The sequence below is a fragment of the Taudactylus pleione genome, unplaced genomic scaffold (genome assembly GCF_031769625.1).
Source record: "Taudactylus pleione unplaced genomic scaffold, aTauple2 ptg001416l, whole genome shotgun sequence".
Classification (NCBI taxonomy): domain Eukaryota; kingdom Metazoa; phylum Chordata; class Amphibia; order Anura; family Myobatrachidae; genus Taudactylus; species Taudactylus pleione.
In genome coordinates this window covers 345,352-366,728 of record NW_028285815.1, presented here as the reverse complement: position 1 = coordinate 366,728, position 21,377 = coordinate 345,352, and the positions used below count along the sequence as shown (strand labels likewise).

The window sequence follows — 21,377 nt, the reverse complement described above, 5'->3', positions numbered from 1 at the left end:
GTAGGGGGCACATGCTGCAGTAACATTACATGCTATCTGTACATCATACATGTTACACACTATCCATAATGGGCAATAGCTGTACATGTGACACGCTATCTGTAGGGGGCACATGCTGCAGTAACGTTACATGTTATCTGTACATCATACATGTTACACACTATCCATAATGGGCAATAGCTGTACATGTGACACGCTATCTGTAGGGGGCACATGCTGCAGTAACGTTACATGTTATCTGTACATCATACATGTTACACCCTATCCATAATGGCAATAGCTGTACATGTGACACACTATCTGTAGGGGGCACATGCTGCTGTAACGTTACATGTTATCTGTACATCATACATGTTACACCAAATCTGTACATCATACATGTAAGATAACGTTCTCCTAATTGGATATAGGACCCCATTCAGACCCGCTCGCAAGATGCGATCACTCGCTGGCAAAAAGGGGCCAGATATTTAAATTAAGTGCTCACACTGCGTCGTGTATGGACGCCCACTATGTTTTAGCGAGCTACGGCAAAGTGCGCTTGCAAGTGTCTAAAGACGCCCCCTTGCCACTCGCTACACACATCATCTCCGGGAAATGTATGATTAATCGGGACCATCGTGAGCCATCGGCGCTGCTCGCAGCCCTTGGGGTTGCCTTAACCTGCCGCAAGCACTGCGATCAGTGCGGGATGAAATACATGCAGGTGATGTGTACAATTATGCTACTTTGCTAATTATGCACGCCCTTTAAACAGCGTTTTGGCAGCCTGACACGACTGCGTTCGCACATCCACTCCCCCATTCACAAGCACCTTCCCCTGTTACCTCCCACAAATGGCGCAATCTGTCACTCAGAGCAGCGACCTGATAGTGGCTTATGTGCAACCAAAATCAGATCGCAGCGAATGGCTTGCGCATGCGCACTGTGAATTATACGCATGCGTAAATGGCTGAAAATCGCTCAGCTAGTGGGCCTGATTCACTACGGCTCGCAATATTGTGTAAGCACGCAGTTAAACTGCAATAGCAATAGTTTGCACACTGTGATGCATGTGCATTACGTAACAATGGGCGAATTGCATGCGTATTAGCTAATGCGTTCCTGGCTGACTCAGGCCCAGTGTCCATGACTGGCACAGAGATACAGCTGGATACACACATGTAATATTTATGGCACACAGTCTCTCACACAACCCACATTACTGCCTAATAAATAGATTGACATAAAACAAATGCAGTTAGGAGAGTAACCAGTAGATGGCAGTAAGGTCACCTCATTATACAGGCCAGAGTATACAGAAATTCCCATACTACAGAGCTTAGGGTCATAGAGATCAGGGGGTAAATTTACTAAAGTTCGATTTTATGAATCGATAAAATCAACTAAAATCGAATTTAAATCGAACTGCAAAATCCCTTTCAAAATCTAACCTCAAATCCCCATTAAAATCGAATGCAAAATCGAACTCAACTTCCTATTTGGCCAAATGTGTCACATGCACACTAATTAACAAGGCAAAGAAATTGGAAACCGTTGTGCACACTCTAGAAAAGTGAAAGTGAGTGGTCAGGTGTGTGCATACTGCAGGGAGAGCCGTATACACATGTGTCAGTATGGTAGCTGATGGGAATAGGGGAAGGCAGCAGAGGGGTGGAGGAGAGGGCTCCTGTCCTTGCTGTGTCTAATCAGGAGGAAGCTGAAGGCCACAATCTGAATCTGTTTTTGTAAATTAAATACCACAAATACTTACATCTGAAAATGATGGCAATAAATGTAGCCCTAATCTGCCTTCCACTTTCTCACATAGGCCCTCATTCAGAGCCGTACGCTCTGAGCAGAGCGCACGCTCTGAATGAGGGACGCCCTCCATAATTATGGAGCGTCCTCCTGGACGCTCGTATAGCTGTGGGTCACCACCCACAGCCTATACGAGCGTGCAGTTTGATGGCTGCGATGGTCGTGACCATCGCCACTGCGAGCCGGAGCCTGCGGTTCAGGTTTTCAACCGCAAGGCCCGGAGTGATTTTGTCACTCCCACTGACATCACTAGTGATGTCAGTGGGCCGGCTTCTGATGGTAGGCGTTCAATTGGGAACGCCCCCGTCAGGGAGGCACGCCCCCGGCATGCCCACCAAAGGGGGCGTGCTGTCAGTCAACATCGACAGCACGCCCCCTTTGATCAGACACAACGAGCGAAGGAAAGTCCTTCACTCGTCGCGTCTGGCGCATGCGCACGACGGAGCTCCCGCCGTCGTGCGCATGCGCAGTGCACAACATCGACCCACTTGCGAACGGACAGCCGCTCGCGAGTGGGTCTGAATCAGGCCCATAGTCAGTTGTTGGTAGCATAACGTCTGCCTGCTCGTTCTCTATTGCATAATCTGGGGGCAGGGGTTTATTTAATGCAAGATTATGCAATAGACAGCAGCAGAGCACAATATCGGACACTTTTGCTGGATGATATAATAATATGCCTCCTGATTTATCAATACACCTGAACCTTGTTTACAATAGCCCAAAGGTGCGTTCTATCACAGATCGGGTGGCGATATGTACCTTGTTATATTTATGCTCGGTAGGAGTTTGCAAATCTGACAATAGAGTCAGAAACCTGGAGTAGAAGCCATAGCCTAAATCACCTGTTGGGGGGCAAAAAAACGAAGGCCCTCATTCAGAGCTGCTCGTAAGCGGACGTTCGCTCGTAGCGATCCGATGTTGTACAACCACGCATGCGTCGGTGTAACAGTGCGCATGTGCGTACGGCTGATTGTGATCATTTTTCAGTCGTTCGTCGAACAGCGAACAGGAAGTGACATGTCAAATGTGATTGACAGAACTGTCCGTTTTGGGGGTGGTGACGGGGGTGGAGATGGGAAAACGCAGGCGTGTCGAGGCATTTATTGGGCGTACATAAATTATCTGCTGCGAGCGGCCAATGTGAACGGAACAAGTCATACGTCACTGGCTGATCCAATTTTCAGTAAGACTGCTCGCTCAGCTTGTGGTCTGGTATAGTCTACCACAATGACGATTGTCTCTTGGGCCTTCTCCGGGCTCATCGATGGTGTGGCGATATATCATTTGCGGCCACATAAACAATCATCTTGTAATTGTTAATCTGCTTGTAAGGTGTTTCGTTAATAGACTTTTTTTAGTTGCTAAAATCCGAACGCAGGTGAACTACTCAGCTGCTAATTACGGCCTAATACAATCAATTAGCAGACTTTTTGGGGGGGGGTTTATTTATTTTTGTGGGGGTTTGTAGTTCAACAATATTGTACGCATGTTTTTTTGATAAGCGAATATTTTATGGCCAAAGAAACCATTTTTGGTTTCGTATTTTGTTTTGGTTTTTTAAAACTCTTTTTATTTTTTTTAAAACCCTTGATTGTTTAGAATTTAAAAAACGTTTTTTTTCCGTTGTCTTGTTTGTCATTTTGTTGTCTGGATTACTTTTAAACCAGTTTTGAAAGAAATAAACAAGAGAATTGATCAGTTTGTATTTTTTTTTTTTATTATTTTTACTCACAGAAATAATGTAAAAAAATTTAAAAAAACATAAATTGTTTTTTTGCCCACAAAAATAAACAAAGTGGCATTTCATACACAAACCAATAAAATTATTAAAAACAATTCACAAGAAAGGAGAGGGAGGTTTTGGCCATTAAGGAATATGGGGCAAACACAGAAATGGATTGTGGGGAAATTAGCCAGTGCTGTCATCGCCTTTTAGGGCGTTTGGGCGGGGTGGGGAGTGAGCTGGTACGGGTCCGGGATGTCCTTCGCCTGGCCTGGCCAGAGGCAGATGTTGTGGCCTCTGGACTAGGCATAGGGCTAGGCACATTTGGAGGGATGGCTGTTGTTGTGCCGGAGGTGGAGGGTCCTGATGTTCCGGCAGGAAGGGAGGCCGGCTCCAACATGTAGTGGCGAACGAGCTGCTCCAGGGCATTAGCAATTCGCATGTTGGCCGCAGAATTTGCCTCCAGGGCGTCCGCCACCCGTAACAGATTGGCGTCCTGCCTCAGCATAATCTCGGTCTGTTGATCCGTTTTGAAATTGAGATCAGTGAGGAGGACTACTGCCTGCGAGGGGGAAGGCCTTGGACTGTCTTCCACAGGGTCCCCAGCTGGATCTACTGCTTCCTCCCCTGCAGAGCCAGAAGAAATTCTGCGGCCAATGCTCACCTCTGGAGCAGACTCATCCGCCTGTGTCTCTGTGAGAAAAAAGAGAAAAGAGTCAAATTAGAATCTAGATATGTTCCCAAAAACATTTCAGAGTTGTTAACATTCCAACATTTACCTGGGTCAACATGAGGAGCCGCAAAGTCTGGCATGTCGGTATCCATGTTCGACACGCCAAACACCTCCTCATCCTGCACACACCCCTGTGCCAGCTCCTCCACATCAGTGAGCGCAAGTGACACGGGGGTGGGACCCCCACCTGTCCCCCTTGCATGCCTAGCTCTATCTGCAAGTTTTTGTTTCAGCCGATATTTGAAGTCGGTCCATCTGTTGTATAAAAAGTTGGCATTATTACTGCAGTATTTTGTCCTGTAAACACTTTTTAATCAAATGTAGTTTGTACTTACCGGTGTTTAACATCCCGGGTTGCACGTTCCAACTCACTCACCCCATTGACAGCACTGGCTATGTCCTCCCACATTTTCCACTTCTGGCTTGCACCCATATTCCTTGGGGCCTGGGGCAGGGTGTCAGTGCACATTTGTACCAAAACCTCCATCTCCTTCCTTGTGAATTGTGGCTGCCTTTTTTTGCCAGGTTTTGTAGGCCTACTAGGTCCAGCAGCCTCTTCCATATCATCCTCCACACCTTTTGGAAAACAGAAATTTTTTTGTATAATTTATATATATTTTTTAAATTATTGATAAACCATCATTTTCATTATAAAAACAATAATACTTACCTGGTGCCTCTTGGCCAGTACCTTGCTGCTCGTTAGTCACATTATTCGGCCGCATCATTGATTGTGCGCTCCTATTGTCTGTCCTTAATTTGTGCGGGAAAATAAAGACTATTTATGGCTTGGTGTGACTCCAGTCGAGGTGGCATGTTGATTGTTGGAGGTTTGGCGTTGTCGTGGTTTGTTGGCTGTTTTGGTAGTAGAAGGCGTATTTTTTGGTCGTTATCATTTTTGGAATTTTGCTTACTTATTTTTTTTCTGGTCGGTTTTGTTTTCAATTTTTTTGCTTTTGCATTTTTCAGTAAGTATTTTAAAATCCCCCCTTAAAAATTCGGAGTAAATTTTTTAAAATGTGTTTTAATTTTTATTTTTTATTTTTTACAGTTTTTTTGGCCTTGCCCCAGTGACGTTTTCGTACTTTGGTTTATTTGTCTTTTTTTGGTAAGTGTTTGTTTAATTATTTTTAAAAATCGATGTGTTTGTCTTTGCATCTGTTTCCCAAAGTAATGTTGTTTATTTTCTTTGGCCAATCATGTGTAACCAATAAAAGTAGCGTACTATTTTGCGAACTAATGTGTCTTGTTTGAACTGTAAAAGGAGCGTACTATTTTGCGAACTAATATTTTTTTTGTTTTAGTTTCAAATCTGGTCTTAACACATGGCTATTCAATATGGGTGCCTTAACTTAGTTTTGGCGTTCATCTCAAGACATCGCATTTTTTACAAGTCTTTCATCCAATACGGTGATAAGTTGTTTCCATTGAATAGGCGCACAAAAAAATAGCAGAATTTGGGGTATAGGGGTGCAGGCTTTTATAAAATAGCCTTCGCCCCTGAGAATGTCAGTGAAAAAAGAACTGGGTCCCTCTTTTTTTTGGTTCAGCAAAAATGGACAGGCCAAAAAAAAAAAAAAAGGGTGATCAAAAATTATTTTTTAAATGCAATTTCTTAACAATAGGGAAATAGGTTCAGGGCTATTCTGCAAGTATGCGGCAAGTGTTTTTTAGAATATAATTATAGCGGCAGGTGCCCAAATATTGATGTTAACACAAATTAATTGAGGGACATCAAAATATGGTAATCCCCATTTTTAGTTTCTCCAAATTTGATGGGCCCACTTAAAAAATGTGCAAAAATAACCTAAGTGCTCTTCTGTATCACTTCTTAAATGTGGGTAACAAAACACATGCTGCGGGTCTTTTAAACCCACACTTTCAAATAAAGGCTAAAACGGGGGTACCCATAGTGTTAAACCATGTTTTTCCAACTTTAGGGGTGCTCTTACCTTTTTAAATTGGAAAAACGCTTATTCCCGTAGTCAATTGAAAATTAACACAAACTGGAAACTTGGATTTGAGATTGGCGTAAAGTTTCTTGTTTGTCCAATTTAAAAAGGTAAGAGCACCCCTAAATTTGGCAAAACATGGTTGAACACTATGGGTACCCCCGTTTTAGCCTTTATTTGAAAGTGGTGGTTTAAAAGAGCCACAGCATGTGTTTTGTTACCAACATTGAAGAAGTGATGCAGAAGAGCACTTAGGTTATTTTTGCTCATTTTTTAAGTGGGCCCATCAAATATGGAGAAACTAAAAATGGGGATTAGCATATTTTGATGTCCCTCAATTTATTTGTGTAAACATCATCATTTGGGCACCTGCCACTATAATTCGAAGTTTCAAAACACCTGCCGCATACTTGCAGAATAGCCCTGAACCTACTTCCATATTGTATAATAATTTCGTCCCTTTTTTATTGTTTTCAAGCCAAAATATACCTAAATTTTGATGGGTGTCACTCTTTTGTTTGTTAAACTTTTTGGCACACATTTTGGGGTTAAATGTCAGTCCCAGGGGTGCAGGCTAATTTTTTTAAGCCTGCACCCCTAAACACCAATTCTACACTTTTTTACGACACCTATTCAATGGTGACAAGTTATCCCCATTTTTTAACAAACACTTTTCCAAACTGCGATAAGTCTTTGATATTGAATAGGGTGTAAAAGTAAAAACGGGCATAATGACGTCTTACCTCCAAAAATAATGCCAAAAAAATGTTAACGCTCCCATATAGAATACCCCTGGAAATGTGGCGTAATATTTTCGCAAATAATGTGTCCTCCCTTCTCTATTTTTCACCCCAGAAATGTGTTTACAATCATAGTTTATTCAATTAATCTTAAATATAATTTCTACTTTTTAAATGTAGGTGGTTCAGCACATGACCCGTCCAAGGCCTGTAAGCATCTTTGGAATTCTTAGAAACGATAAGTATATTTTTCTGTACACATTTGTCTAAACAAATAACTACCTGGCTTACCATTTCAGGTTGATGTTGGTCGAATTTATATTGGCCCTGGTTCCAGAACCCGACCAACCCCAACTTTGTCCCAGGCGTAGGCCTCATAGGCGTGCAAGGCCCCAGATATATAGAACATGTGTCACCCTTTTTGGAATGCCAGATGATGAGGTCTTAAGACGATACCGTCTTCCTCCACAAATTATCCTAGACACTCTCTCATTAATAGAGAGTGATCTTGAACGGCAAATTGTCAGTCCTACAGCAATACCACCACTTACGTAATTAATGTCGGTGTTACATTTCTATGCCTCAGGATCCTTTCAAACTACTGTGGGAATAGTTGCCGGAATCTCCCAATCCTACTTTTCAAGGATCCTGAGGGCAGTGATGGAGGCCAGTTTTAAACACCTCCATCATTTTATTACAATGCCATTGGATATGGGTTCCCTTAGTGTGGCGAAGGCCAAGTTTTACCAAATAACTGGCTTCCCACACATCATAGGGGTTGTGTATGGCACTCACATACCACACTTCAGCCTCCAGCAAGGCTGGAGGCTATTTTTAGGAACCAAAAACACTTTAATTCACTGAATGTAATGGTGGTATGTGATGCCTCCCTCCAGATCCTGTCCCTGAATGCCAAATTCCCCGGGAGTGCACATGATTCCTTCGTCATCCGGCAATCAGGGATTTGACACAAATTAGACAACCTACAAGCTGGTGATGCATGGCTTCTGGGTAAGTTGACACCTTCTGTGGCAACCAATGCAAAGCTTGTTACACAATGGTCCTGATGTTTTTTTTTTATTTTCACAGGAGACAGTGGTTACCCTTGCACGCCCTGGCTGCTCACTCCTTATTTGGCACCCACACCAGGGCCACAAAGTGAGTATAATTCCACACTTACAGCCACCAGGCAGGTGGTGGAGTGCTGTATCAGCCTTTTAAAAGGCCGATTCAGATGCCTTACACCGCTCTGGTGGCGAGCTCATGTATTTGCCGGATATGGTTTAGAAAATTGTGGTCCTGTGTGGGATATTTCACAACATCGCCATAAGGAGTGGTGTCCCAATGCAGCCAGAGGATGCCTTGCCTGAGGATGGCCCCCCCGAGGTTGGTCGGAGGTCAGTATGTGGGGGGGCCATACGCGATGATGTGGTGGCCAGATATTTTAGGTAATTTTTGTTAATAATGTAGTTAATTTACACAATGTAGACATGTAAGATTTCAATGACCAATTGTAATTTTTTTTTCTTTTTTTTGGGGGGTGTCTTTTATTCCATTAAATTACCCTAACAAACGATGCCTACTACCTGATCCCAAAAAATGTCTTCATGTGTCCACATTGTCTATAACTTCTGGAACAATTATTTCTTCGCCTCATTTGGGGATTCATGTTGACCTGCTACTTCTTCAAACAGTTCTTGATTGTTGTTGTTGTTGTTTTGTTATTTTTGGTGTTGGTTGTTTTTTGGAGTGTGTTTTCACTGTGTTAATTGCTTGACAAAATTCACTTTGTTTATTTATTTTGTGTGGATTACATTTTTGGATAACCTTTTAAAGACTTTTCCTTGGTAAATTACAAGCAAGTGTAACCTGGTCCAAAAAAGGCAAACTTGCTTAATGGCTAATCCTGTAATGTGTTAAATTGTAAAGTATTTTACCATGCTTTGTGGCTAAAAACAAACACCGAAGGTATTATGGTGAATCTGGATGTTTTCTAATCTAGGCCTAAGCAGGTTTTATAGAATATTTACATTACCCACCCCAAAAAAAAAAAACTCTGGCAATTCGACAAACCTATTGGTATTGTTAGGTGTTTAATGTGCCAGCTTACATACTTACTTGAGCTTTCTACAAACACATTTACATTACTTAAAAAAACATGCTCCAATAGTCGACTTATGTAAGGTTAAAGAATCTAATATTTACAGACAAGGAATGAGACTTTAATAAATCCAAATATATTTTATTGGTCACAACATTTTAAGGGTGTCCAAAAAAATAAAAAAATTAGTGCCGCAGGACCGGCACCATGTGATCAACGACCACCAGCATCCCGACGAGATGGGCCCTCAAGGTTTGCAATCCATCCAGCATTGTTTGCAAACGCCTCTGGTCCTCTGTGGTTTTAAAAAAAAAAAAAGGGATTACTAAACTGACACCTTAATTTATATGTTACCAAACAATTTACAAATCAGACTATAGTTTCAACAAAGATCTAAATTTGTCAAAAAAAAAAAAGTAATGGCAAACACAAAGATTATTTAAATACTAACTTTAAAAATTAGACATAAAAAAACAAAAATTAAAAAGCCGAAGTAGGCAAAAACAATACATTTGTTGGTACCGTAAAATAGATAGACACAAGTATGAGTGTTTGGACATGTGTGATATGTGTAAGGGGAAAACATCCTAGACATTGTTTTGCCAAGATATATATCCAAAACATTAGAAATACTTAGCAAATTGGAAATGCACAGGCAAAAGGACAACATCAACCAAAAAATAACATAGTTAAAAAGGCAAACATACCGGTCATATTGATGCCTGGTCCTGTAGGCACCACATCGTCCTCCTCAGAGGTGGGCCAGTGCTGGTCTGATTGAGGAGGGGATATTTGACTCTGGGTGGAGGGGGAGGAAAAGAGAGGGGGGGAGGGGAGGGTGATGAAAAGAGAGGGGGGGAAGGGGAGGGTGAATTGGGAGGGATGGGAATAATAGGACAGGGATGGGCCTCAGGCACTGGGTGGTCTGGGGTGGAGGGGGAGTTTGGTGAAGGTTGGGGAGAGGAGGATTGGGTGGGAGTGGGGGATACGGGATGAGGGTGACGACGTTGTGTGATTCTACGTCGTACTCTGCGCTCAGCCCCTAAATGATGGTTAAAAAATGTTATTGTTTTTTTGGGGGGGGGGGTTGTTATCAATTTACACAGTCCAAAATTTTAATATCAAAAAAAAAAAACATGCACACGCAGGTATGTTCCCAAAAAAAAAACAGGGATAGATGGAAAACATGCACACGCAGGGATGTACAAAATAAACAAACAGGGATAGATGGAAAACATGCACACGCAGGGAGGCTTACATTTAAAAAAAAAAAAAAAAAAAACTTACTGTCGCGAATTTCAACACGCAAATTCGCCAAAAGGTGGGGGGACCTGCGGTGGAGATCAGACCACCGCCTTTCCAGCTGCCCGATATTGCAGCGGTATCCCAAAGTTCGCAGGCAGCGCATCACCTCCGCATAGGCGAGCCGCTTGCGTTGGTTTGTGATGGGGGCCTGAAGAACTGTGATCCTCCGGTCCATCACTTCTGTGAGGACCAGGAGTTCTCTTCTTGTAAAGGCTGCGGCTCTCATGATGGCAATGATTTGTGTGCAAAAAAACTGTTTTAATAAAGGGCCCAGACAAATTATGATTGGCTAATGTACTTTGAAATATAACAGAACGCATTGGATTGGTTATTGTATGAGACATGTGACCTACACCCTCACAAATATAATGTGAATTATTATAGGCTTGAGGCAGTGACATGCGTTAGCTAATTTAAATATTATTTATAAAGATGAAAAATCTGCATATAAACTAACGCAAAACAATAGTAGCATTCAAAGCAACTTTGAATTTTGAAAAACCATCCCCTTGGTACAAACGAACGTATTCAGCGGAAGGAATGATGCACACGAACAATAATAAAGTTTATTGACATTGACAAAAAAAACGGATTGCAAAGATGTGAATAACAATTAAGCTAATTAATATACTGATTGCTAGGAATCGATTCCAGTATGTGGGCAGAATGAAATAGCAAGCAAACGATAAATGACAGGCCCACTTCCGGTTTGGACTTGTGCGAGCGCTCCCTGCAACCAAAATAGGAGATGGACGGTCGCTATTTTGATCGCTCATTAGCTAGAGGAGGGGTTGGGAGACTTTGGGGCGGAAGATTAGCTACGAGCAAACTTACGAGCGAGCGCTTGAATTTATATTTTCTCGCTCGTACGCTGAACGAGCGAACGTCCACTTGCGTCCGCCTCTGAATCAGGCCCTAAATTAGAACAATATAGTAACATGTAGTAATAGCTGCTTAATTAACACATACAGACTACTTACCTTACAAACATCCCTCTGGCATTTGGTCCACCAGAGGGATGAATTGCTGAGGATGTAGGCATCATGGCACGAACCAGGATAGCTAGTCACAACACTCATGATTTTTAGTTTTGCATCACAAACCATCTGCACATTCATGGAATATGTATGATGTATGTTGATATAGACATGTGCAGTATTCCTGGGTGGTCTCCGTCCAATCTATAGCTTCCAGAAAATTAGGCATGCCTGAGAGACTATAGAAAGCTACCTTAAGTTTGTGCCAGTGTGACTCCTGGCTGGGAAAGCAGACGTAGATGTTGCAGAGGGGGATCAGTGCCCACATATTTTGGGTCAGGTGCCTGCTAAAGGTAGGCTGGGAAATAACTAGCACTCTACCTGAAACTGACTGAAAAGAGCCAGTAGCAAAAAAATGCAAAGCACACAGCAGCTTGTGCAGGTCTGATCCGCCATGTGACCGCCATGTGACCGCCATGTGACTGCGCAGTGTCGGCTCAAGATAAGTCTTGATGAGGTCATACAGCATCATGATGTTGGAATGTGAGAGGCGGAACATCAGCAGACAAAGCATTGAGGTTTATCTGACACTGAAAGGACCTAGGCCTGCGTAGGTTGTAGGGTAACTCATTAAGCTGCTGATGTTGCTCTGATTGATTGCTCTTGGGTTCTCTCAGTAAGGTGGTGATTTGCATACCGCAGCTAGGTGCACAGCATAGCCCAGCACAGCACAGCATAGCCCACAGCACAGCCTACAGCACAGCATACCCTACAGCACAGCATAGCATAGCCTACAGCACAGCATAGCCTACAGCACAGCATAGCGCACAGCACAGCACAGGATAGCCTACAGCACAGCACAGCATAGCCCACAGCACAGCAAAGCCTACAGCACAGCACACCATAGCCTACAGCACAGCAGAGCGCACAGCACAGCACAGCATAGCCTACAGCACAGCACAGCATAGTCTACAGCACAGCACAGCATAGCCCACAGCACAGCACAGCATAGCATAGCCTACAGCACAGCACAGCATAGCCTACAGCACAGCACAACAAAGCCTACAGCACAGCATAGCCCACAGCATAGCCTACAGCACAGCCTACAACACAGCATACCCTACAGCACAGCATAGCCTATAGCACAGCATACCCTAGAGCACAGCACAGCATACCCTACAGCACAGCACAGCCTATAGCACAGCATAGCCCACAGCACAGCACAGCATACCCTACAGCACAGCACAGCCTATAGCACAGCATAGCCCACAGCACAGCATAGCCTATAGCACAGCACAGCCTATAGCATAGCATAGCCCACAGCACAGCACAGCATAGCCTACAACACAGCACAGCCTATAGCATAGCATAGCCTACAGCATAGCATAGCCCACAGCACAGCACAGCATAGCCTACAGCACAGCCTACAGCACAGCATAGCCTATAGCATAGCATAGCCTACAGCACAGCACAGCATAGCCTATAGCATAGCATAGCCTACAGCACAGCACAGCATAGCCTACAGCACAGCATAGCATAGCCTACAGCACAACACAGCATAGCCCACAGCACAGCACAGCATAGCCCACAGCATAGCATAGCCTACAGCACAGCACAGCATAGTCTACAGCACAGCACAACAAAGCCTACAGCACAGCATAGCCCACAGCACAGCCTACAACACAGCATACCCTACAGCACAGCATACCCTAGAGCACAGCACAGCATACCCTACAGCACAGCATAGCCCACAGCACAGCACAGCATAGCCTATAGCACAGCACAGCCTATAGCATAGCATAGCCCAAAGCACAGCCTACATCACAGCATAGCCTACAACAGAGCACAGCCTATAGCATAGCATAGCCTACAGCACAGCACAGCCTATAGCATAGCATAGCCCACAGCACAGCATAGCCTACAACACAGCACAGCCTATAGCAGAGCCTACAGCACAGCACAGCATAGCCCACAGCATAGCCTACAACACAGCACAGCATAGCCTACAGCACAGCATAGCCTATAGCATAGCATAGCCTACAGCACAGCACTGCCTACAGCACAGCACAGCCTATAGCATAGCATAGCCCACAGCACAGCATAGCCTACAACACAGCACAGCCTATAGCATAGCATAGCCTACAGCACAGCACAGCATAGCCCACAGCACAGCACAGCCTACAGCACAGCATAGCCTACAACACAGCACAGCATAGCCTACAGCACAGCATAGCCTATAGCATAGCATAGCCTACAGCACAGCATAGCATATAGCATAGCATAGCCTACAGCACAGCATAGCCTATAGCATAGCATAGCCTACAGCACAGCACAGCATAGCCTACAGCACAGCATAGCCTACAACACAGCACAGCCTATAGCATAGCATAGCCTACAGCACAGCATAGCCTACAACACAGCACAGCCTATAGCATAGCATAGCCTACAACACAGCACAGCATAGCCCACAGCACAGCACAGCCTACAGCACAGCACAGCATAGCCTACAGCACAGCATAGCATAGCCTACAGCATAGCCTACAGCACAGCACAGCATAGCCTACAACACAGCACAGCCTACAACACAGCACAGCCTATAGCATAGCATAGCCTACAACACAGCACAGCATAGCCCACAGCACAGCACAGCCTACAGCACAGCACAGCATAGCCTACAGCACAGCATAGCATAGCCTACAGCATAGCCTACAGCACAGCCTACAGCATAGCCTACAGCACAGCACAGCATAGCCTATAGCACAGCACAGCCCACAGCACAGCACAGCATAGCCTATAGCACAGCACAGCACAGCACAGGGCCGGACTAGGACTAAAAATAGACCCTGGCATTTAAAGAACATACAGGCCCACATTGGCGTCAGCGTCTGGTTTCTGGCATAGACTCCTCCCCTTCGTATTACTGACTCCTCCCACTTCTTATGCTGCCCATCCACTAGAAGACAGGTAAAAGACTGCACGATTATGACATTGTAATTGTTCAGTGTAGGAACATCAATCATCTGCTTACATGCTCAACCTAACATTATCATCAGGTTGTCCAGCATGTTTGCCCGATGATAGATGTCTAAAATGACCAGCGGAAGCGTTGCATCACTGGTCGTTTTAGACATTTTAGTGAACGATTTGCAAACGATTACGATATAGTTATTGTTCAATCACTCAATTTAATCGCCTAGTGGATGGGCAGCATTAGTCTATGCTCTTACACATATAATTAATACTAGAACAACATACAAGTATACATCATTCTCTGTATTAAAATACAACAGAGCTCATCCTGCAGAGGATTCATTTCAAACATGATTCAAGCCTGTGTCTCTACTGCGGGGGGGGCTACTACTGGGGGCACTACAAGGGGGGCTACTACTGGGGGGGCTACTACTGGGGGCACAGGAAGGGGGGATTACTACTGGGGACACAGGAAGGGGGGATTACTACTGGGGACACTACAAGGGGGACTACTACTGGGGGCACTACAAGGGGGGATTACTACTGGGGGCACTACAAGGGGGGACTACTACTGGGGACACTACAAGGGGGGACTACTACTGGAGGCACTACAAGGGGGGATTACTACTGGGGGCTACTACAAGGGGGGCTACTACTGGGGGGGCTACTACTGGGGGGATTACTACTGGGGGCACTACAAGGGGGGATTACTACTGGGGACACTACAAGGGGGGACTACTACTGGAGGCACTACAAGGGGGGATTACTACTGGGGGCACTACAAGGGGGGCTACTACTGGGGGGGCTACTACTGGGGGCACTACAAGGGGGGATTACTACTGGGGACACTACAAGGGGGGACTACTACTGGGGGCACTACAAGGGGGGACTACTACTGGGGACACTACAAGGGGGGCTACTACTGGGGGGGCTACTACTGGGGGCACTACAAGGGGGGATTACTACTGGGGACACTACAAGGGGGGACTACTACTGGGGGCACTACAAGGGGGGACTACTACTGGGGACACTACAAGGGGGGCTACTACTGGGGGATTACTACTGGGGGCACTACAAGGGGGGATTACTACTGGGGACACTACAAGGGGGGACTACTACTGGGGGCACTACAAAGGGGGACTACTACTGGGGGCACTACAAGGAGGGATTACTACTGGGGACACTACAAGGGGGACTACTACTGGGGGCACTACAAGGGGGGATTACTACTGGGGACACTACAAGGGGGGATTACTACTGGAGGCACTACAAGGGGGGATTACTACTGGGGACACTACAAGGGGGACTACTACTGGGGACACTACAAGGGGGACTACTACTGGGGACACTACAAGGGGGACTACTACTGGGGACACTACAAGGGGGACTACTACTGGGGACACTACAAGGGGGATTACTACTGGGGGCACTACAAGGGTGGGCTACTACTGGGGGATTACTACTGGGGGCACTACAAGGGGGGATTACTACTGGGGACACTACAAGGGGGGACTACTACTGGGGGGACTACTACTAGGGGCACTACAAGAGGGGGGACTACTACTAGGGTCACTACAAGGGGGGACCACTACTGGGGGCACTATATAAAGGGCAATACTGGGGGTACTGCGTAAGGGATGGGAAATACAACTGGGGCCACTGTTTAAAGGGCACTGCATAAATGGTACCACTATTGGGGGGCCCTGCATGGGGGGGACTGCTACTGGGGGCACTATATAAGGGGCTTACTACTGGGGACACAAGGGGCACTGCACAGGGGGACCACTACCGGGGGCATTGTAAAAGGGGCACTGCATAGGGGGGTGCCAAAAAATATACTCGATTACCAAAAAATTTGGGCTAGGGCCGGCCCTGCGGTCAATCTGCCGATAATGACAGATTGACCATGTTCGGGATGAGGGAGGGTACCCTCACTGAACGATATTGTCAGGCTGTGCATGTTCGGGGATGAGGGAGGGTACCTACACTGAACGATATCGTTAATGACATAGCACATAGCAGTGCAGGGGAAACACTGGGCGATAGCGCTCATGGAGCAGATCATCCAGTGTGTAAGCGGTTTTACACTCTGTATATAAAATGCAGAAGCATTATGCAAAGTGAATAACATTTTTATTTTTACAAGTAATTAAGATAATAATTGATAATAGACAAATTTAGAATGTGTAAGGTAAATACAACAATATATTTAGCTGTGTCTTTTCCTATAAAATAAAAATATACATATTCATACACACAATTACTATATACATATATATATATATATATATATATATATATATAAGAACACATAGAGGCAGCACTCTGACACTTTCAAATGGAATGTGAAGAGCAATACTTTAATCCATCAACGTTTCGGGACCTCCAGTCCCTTCCTCAGGATGTACAGTACAGTAGGTCATTCTGTACTGTACATCCTGAGGAAGGGACGGGAGGTCCCGAAACGTTGATGGATTAAAGTATTGCTCTTCACATTCCATTTGAAAGTGTCAGAGTGCTGCCTCTATGTGTTCTTATATCTCGGGGGCTCTGACCCTTGCTAGGAGGGCACCGTGAGCAGGTCTAACTTATTGCTTCAATCAGGAGTGCCAGATCAGCTGTGTTTCTCTATATATATCTATATATACACATAACTAAGCACTTGCAAGGGGGTTCCAGCCTCAGCACCTACCTGCAGGTTGATGCTCCTGTGATAATGGGGAAGCGCTGGTGTGATCAGGGGGGGCGGCACCCATGGGGGAATGGGGGCACCCGTGTCAGGAGGTGGCTGTTGTGATGGGGTGGGCACCGTGGGGGGTCCTCTTGTGATTGCGGGAGGGGGCACATGTGATCATGTCCAGAGCGCAGAGGAGCAGTAGCTCCGTCTCCAGTTGACCATGATTTACAGACACTAGAGCCCACCTCTGCCATTTTTAACATTTGCACTATGTGGCCGCGGCCATTTTGGGGGAGATTTTTCTGTGTGGTGTGGAGGGAGATATACTCACCGGGAAAGTCAGCAGCTGGACTGGCCCATCTTGGCATCAGCCCTTCTGGCATTGCCAGAACTGCCAGACGGCCAGTCCGGCCCTGACACAGCATATCCTATAGCACAGCATAGCCTACAGCACAGCACAGCATAGACTATAGCACAGCACAGCATAGCTTACAGCACAGCACAGCATAGCCCACAGCACAGCACAGCATAGCCCACAGCACAGCATAGCCCACAGCACAGCATAGCCTACAGCACAGCACAGCATTACCTACAGCACAGCACAGCACAGCATTACCTACAGCACAGCACAGCACAGCATTACCTACAGCACAGCACAGCCTACACCCTACAGCATAGCCTACAGCACACCATAGCTTACAGCACAGCACATCACAGCCTGCAGCACAGCACAGCACAGCATTACCTACAGCACAGCACAGCACAGCATTACCTACAGCACAGCACAGCACAGCATTACCTACAGCACAGCACAGCCTACACCCTACAGCATAGCCTACAGCACACCATAGCTTACAGCACAGCACAGCACATCACAGCCTACAGCACAGCACAGCACAGCATTACCTACAGCACAGCACAGCCTACACCCTACAGCATAGCCTACAGCACACCATAGCTTACAGCACAGCACAGCACATCACAGCCTGCAGCACAGCATAGCCTACAGCAGCCATTACTCCTACAGCCAGACTGCACCACATGCTTTTAGGAGCTATTAAAGGAATCACAATCAATTACCAGCCAACAGAAAGGGGTTGAGAAGCTGGAACTATATACTGGGAATAATAGTGATACATAACACCCCGGCACTGGTACTATCAGACTATATACGGGGAATAATAGTGATACATAACACCCCGGCACTGGTACAATCAGACTATATACGGGGAATAATAGCGATACATAACACCCCGGCACTGGTACTATCAGACTATATACGGGGAATAATAGTGATATATAACACCCCGGCACTGGTACTAACAGACTATATACGGGGAATAATAGTGATACATAACACCCCGGCACTGGTACAATCAGACTATATACGGGGAATAATAGTGATACATAACACCCCGGCACTGGTACTATCAGACTGTATACAGGGAATAATAGCGATACATAACACCCCGGCACTGGTACTAACAGGCTATATACAGGGAATAATAGCGATATATAACACCCCGGCACTGGTACTAACAGACTATATACAGGGAATAATAGCGATATATAACACCCCGGCACTGGTACTATCAGACTATATACAGGGAATAATAGTGATATATAACACCCCGGCACTGGTAATATCAGACTGTATACAGGGAATAATAGTGACACATAACACCCCGGCACTGGTACTATCAGACTATATACGGGGAATAATAGTGATATATAACACCCCGGCACTGGTACTATCAGACTATATACAGGGAATAATAGCGATATATAACACCCCGGCACTGGTACTATCAGACTGTATACAGGGAATAATAGTGATATATAACACCCCGGCACTGGTACTATCAGAATATATACAGAGAATAATAGTGATACATAACACCCCGGCACTGGTACTATCAGACTATATACGGAGAATAATAGTGATATATAACACCCCGGCACTGGTACTATCAGACTATATACGGGGAATAATAGGGTATATAACACCCCAACACTGGAAATATCAGACTATATACAGGGAATAATAGTGATATATAACACCCCGGCACTGGTACTATCAGACTATATACAGGGAATAATAGCGATATATAACACCCCGGCACTGGTACTATCAGACTATATACGGGGAATAATAGTGATACATAACACCCCGGCACTGGTAATATCAGAGTGTATACTGGGAATAATAGTGATATATAACACCCCGGCACTGGTACTAACAGACTATATATGGGGAATAATAGTGATATATAACACCCCGGCACTGGTAATATCAGACTATATACGGGGAATAATAGTGATACATAACACCCCGGCACTGGTACTATCAGACTATATACGGGGAATAATAGCGGTATATAACACCCCGGCACTGGTACTATCAGACTATATACGGGGAAAAATAGCGATATATAACACCCCGGCACTGGTACTATCAGACTATATACAGGGAATAATAGTGATATATAACACCCCGGCACTGGTACTATCAGACTATATACGGGGAATAATAGTGATATATAACACCCCGGCACTGGTACTATCAGACTATATACAGGTAATAATAGTGAGATATAACACCCCGGCACTGGTACTAACAGACTATATACGGGGAATAATAGCGGTATATAACACCCCGGCACTGGTACTATCAGACTGTATACAGGGAATAATAGTGATACATAACACCCCGGCACTGGTACTATCAGACTATATACGGGGAATAATAGCGGTATATAACACCCCGGCACTGGTACTATCAGACTATATACGGGGAATAATAGTGATATATAACACCCCGGCACTGGTACTATCAGACTATATACGGGGAATAATAGTGATACATAACACCCCGGCACTGGTACTAACAGACTATATACGGGGAATAATAGCGATATATAACACCCCGGCACAGGTACTATCAGACTATATACGGGGAATAATAGTGATATATAACACCCCAGCACTGGTACTATCAGACTATATACAGGGAATAATAGTGATACATAACACCCCTGCACTGGTACTATCAGACTATATACAGGGAATAATAGCGATATATATAACACCCCGACACTGGTACTATCAGACTATATACGGGGAATAATAGTGATATATAACACCCCGGCACTGGTACTATCAGACTGTATACAGGGAATAATAGTGATATATAACACCCCGGCTCTGGTACTATCAGGCTATATACGGGGAATAATAGTGATACATAACACACCGGCACTTTTACTATCAGACTATATACGGGGAATAATAGTGATATATAACACCCCAGCACTGGTACTATCAGACTATATACGGGGAATAATAGTGATATATAACACCCCAGCACTGGTGCTATCAGACTATATACGGGGAATAATAGTGATACATAACACCCTGGCACTGGTACAATCAGACTATGTACGGAGAATAATAGTGATATATAACACCCCGGCACTGGTACTATCAGACTATATACAGGGAATAATAGTGATACATAAAACCCCGGCACTGGTACTATCAGACTATATATGGGGAATAATAGTGATATATAACACCCCGGCACTGGTACTATCAGACTATATATGGGGAATAATAGTGATATACAACACCCCAGCACTGGTGCTATCAGACTATATACGGGGAATAATAGTGATACATAACACCCCGGCACTGGTACAATCAGACTATGTATGGGGAATAATAGTGATATATAACACCCCGGCACTGGTACTATCAGACTATATACGGGGAATAATAGTGATATGTAACACCCCGGCACTGGTACTATCAGACTATATACGGGGAATAATAGTGATATATAACACCCCGGCACTGGTACTAACAGACTGTATACGGGGAATAATAGCGATATATAACACCCCGGCACTGGTACTATCAGACTATATACAGGGAATAATAGTGATACATAACACCCCGGCACTGGTACTAACAGACTATATACAGGGAATAATAGTGATATATAACACCCCGGCACTGGTACTATCAGACTATATACGGGGAATAATAGTGATATATAACACCCCGGCACTGGTACTATCAGACTATATACGGGGAATAATAGTGATATATAACACCCCGGCACTGGTACTATCAGACTATATACGGGGAATAATAGTGATACATAACACCCCGGCACTGGTACTATCAGGCTATATACAGGGAATAATAGCGATACATAACACCCCGGCACTGGTACTATCAGGCTATATACAGGGAATAATAGTGATATATAACACCCCGGCACTGGTACTATCAGACTATATACAGGGAATAATAGTGATACATAACACCCCGGCACTGGTACTATCAGGCTATATGCGGGGAATAATAGTGATACATAACACCCCGGCACTGGTAC

The 21,377-nt window shown here is 44.8% G+C and overlaps 1 protein-coding gene across 1 annotated transcript in view; it reads left to right on the top strand.

The window, feature by feature from the left end:
* Positions 1-21,377, top strand: part of LOC148442693 (protein ABHD1-like) — a 318,796-nt gene that overhangs the window by 111,841 nt on the left and 185,578 nt on the right.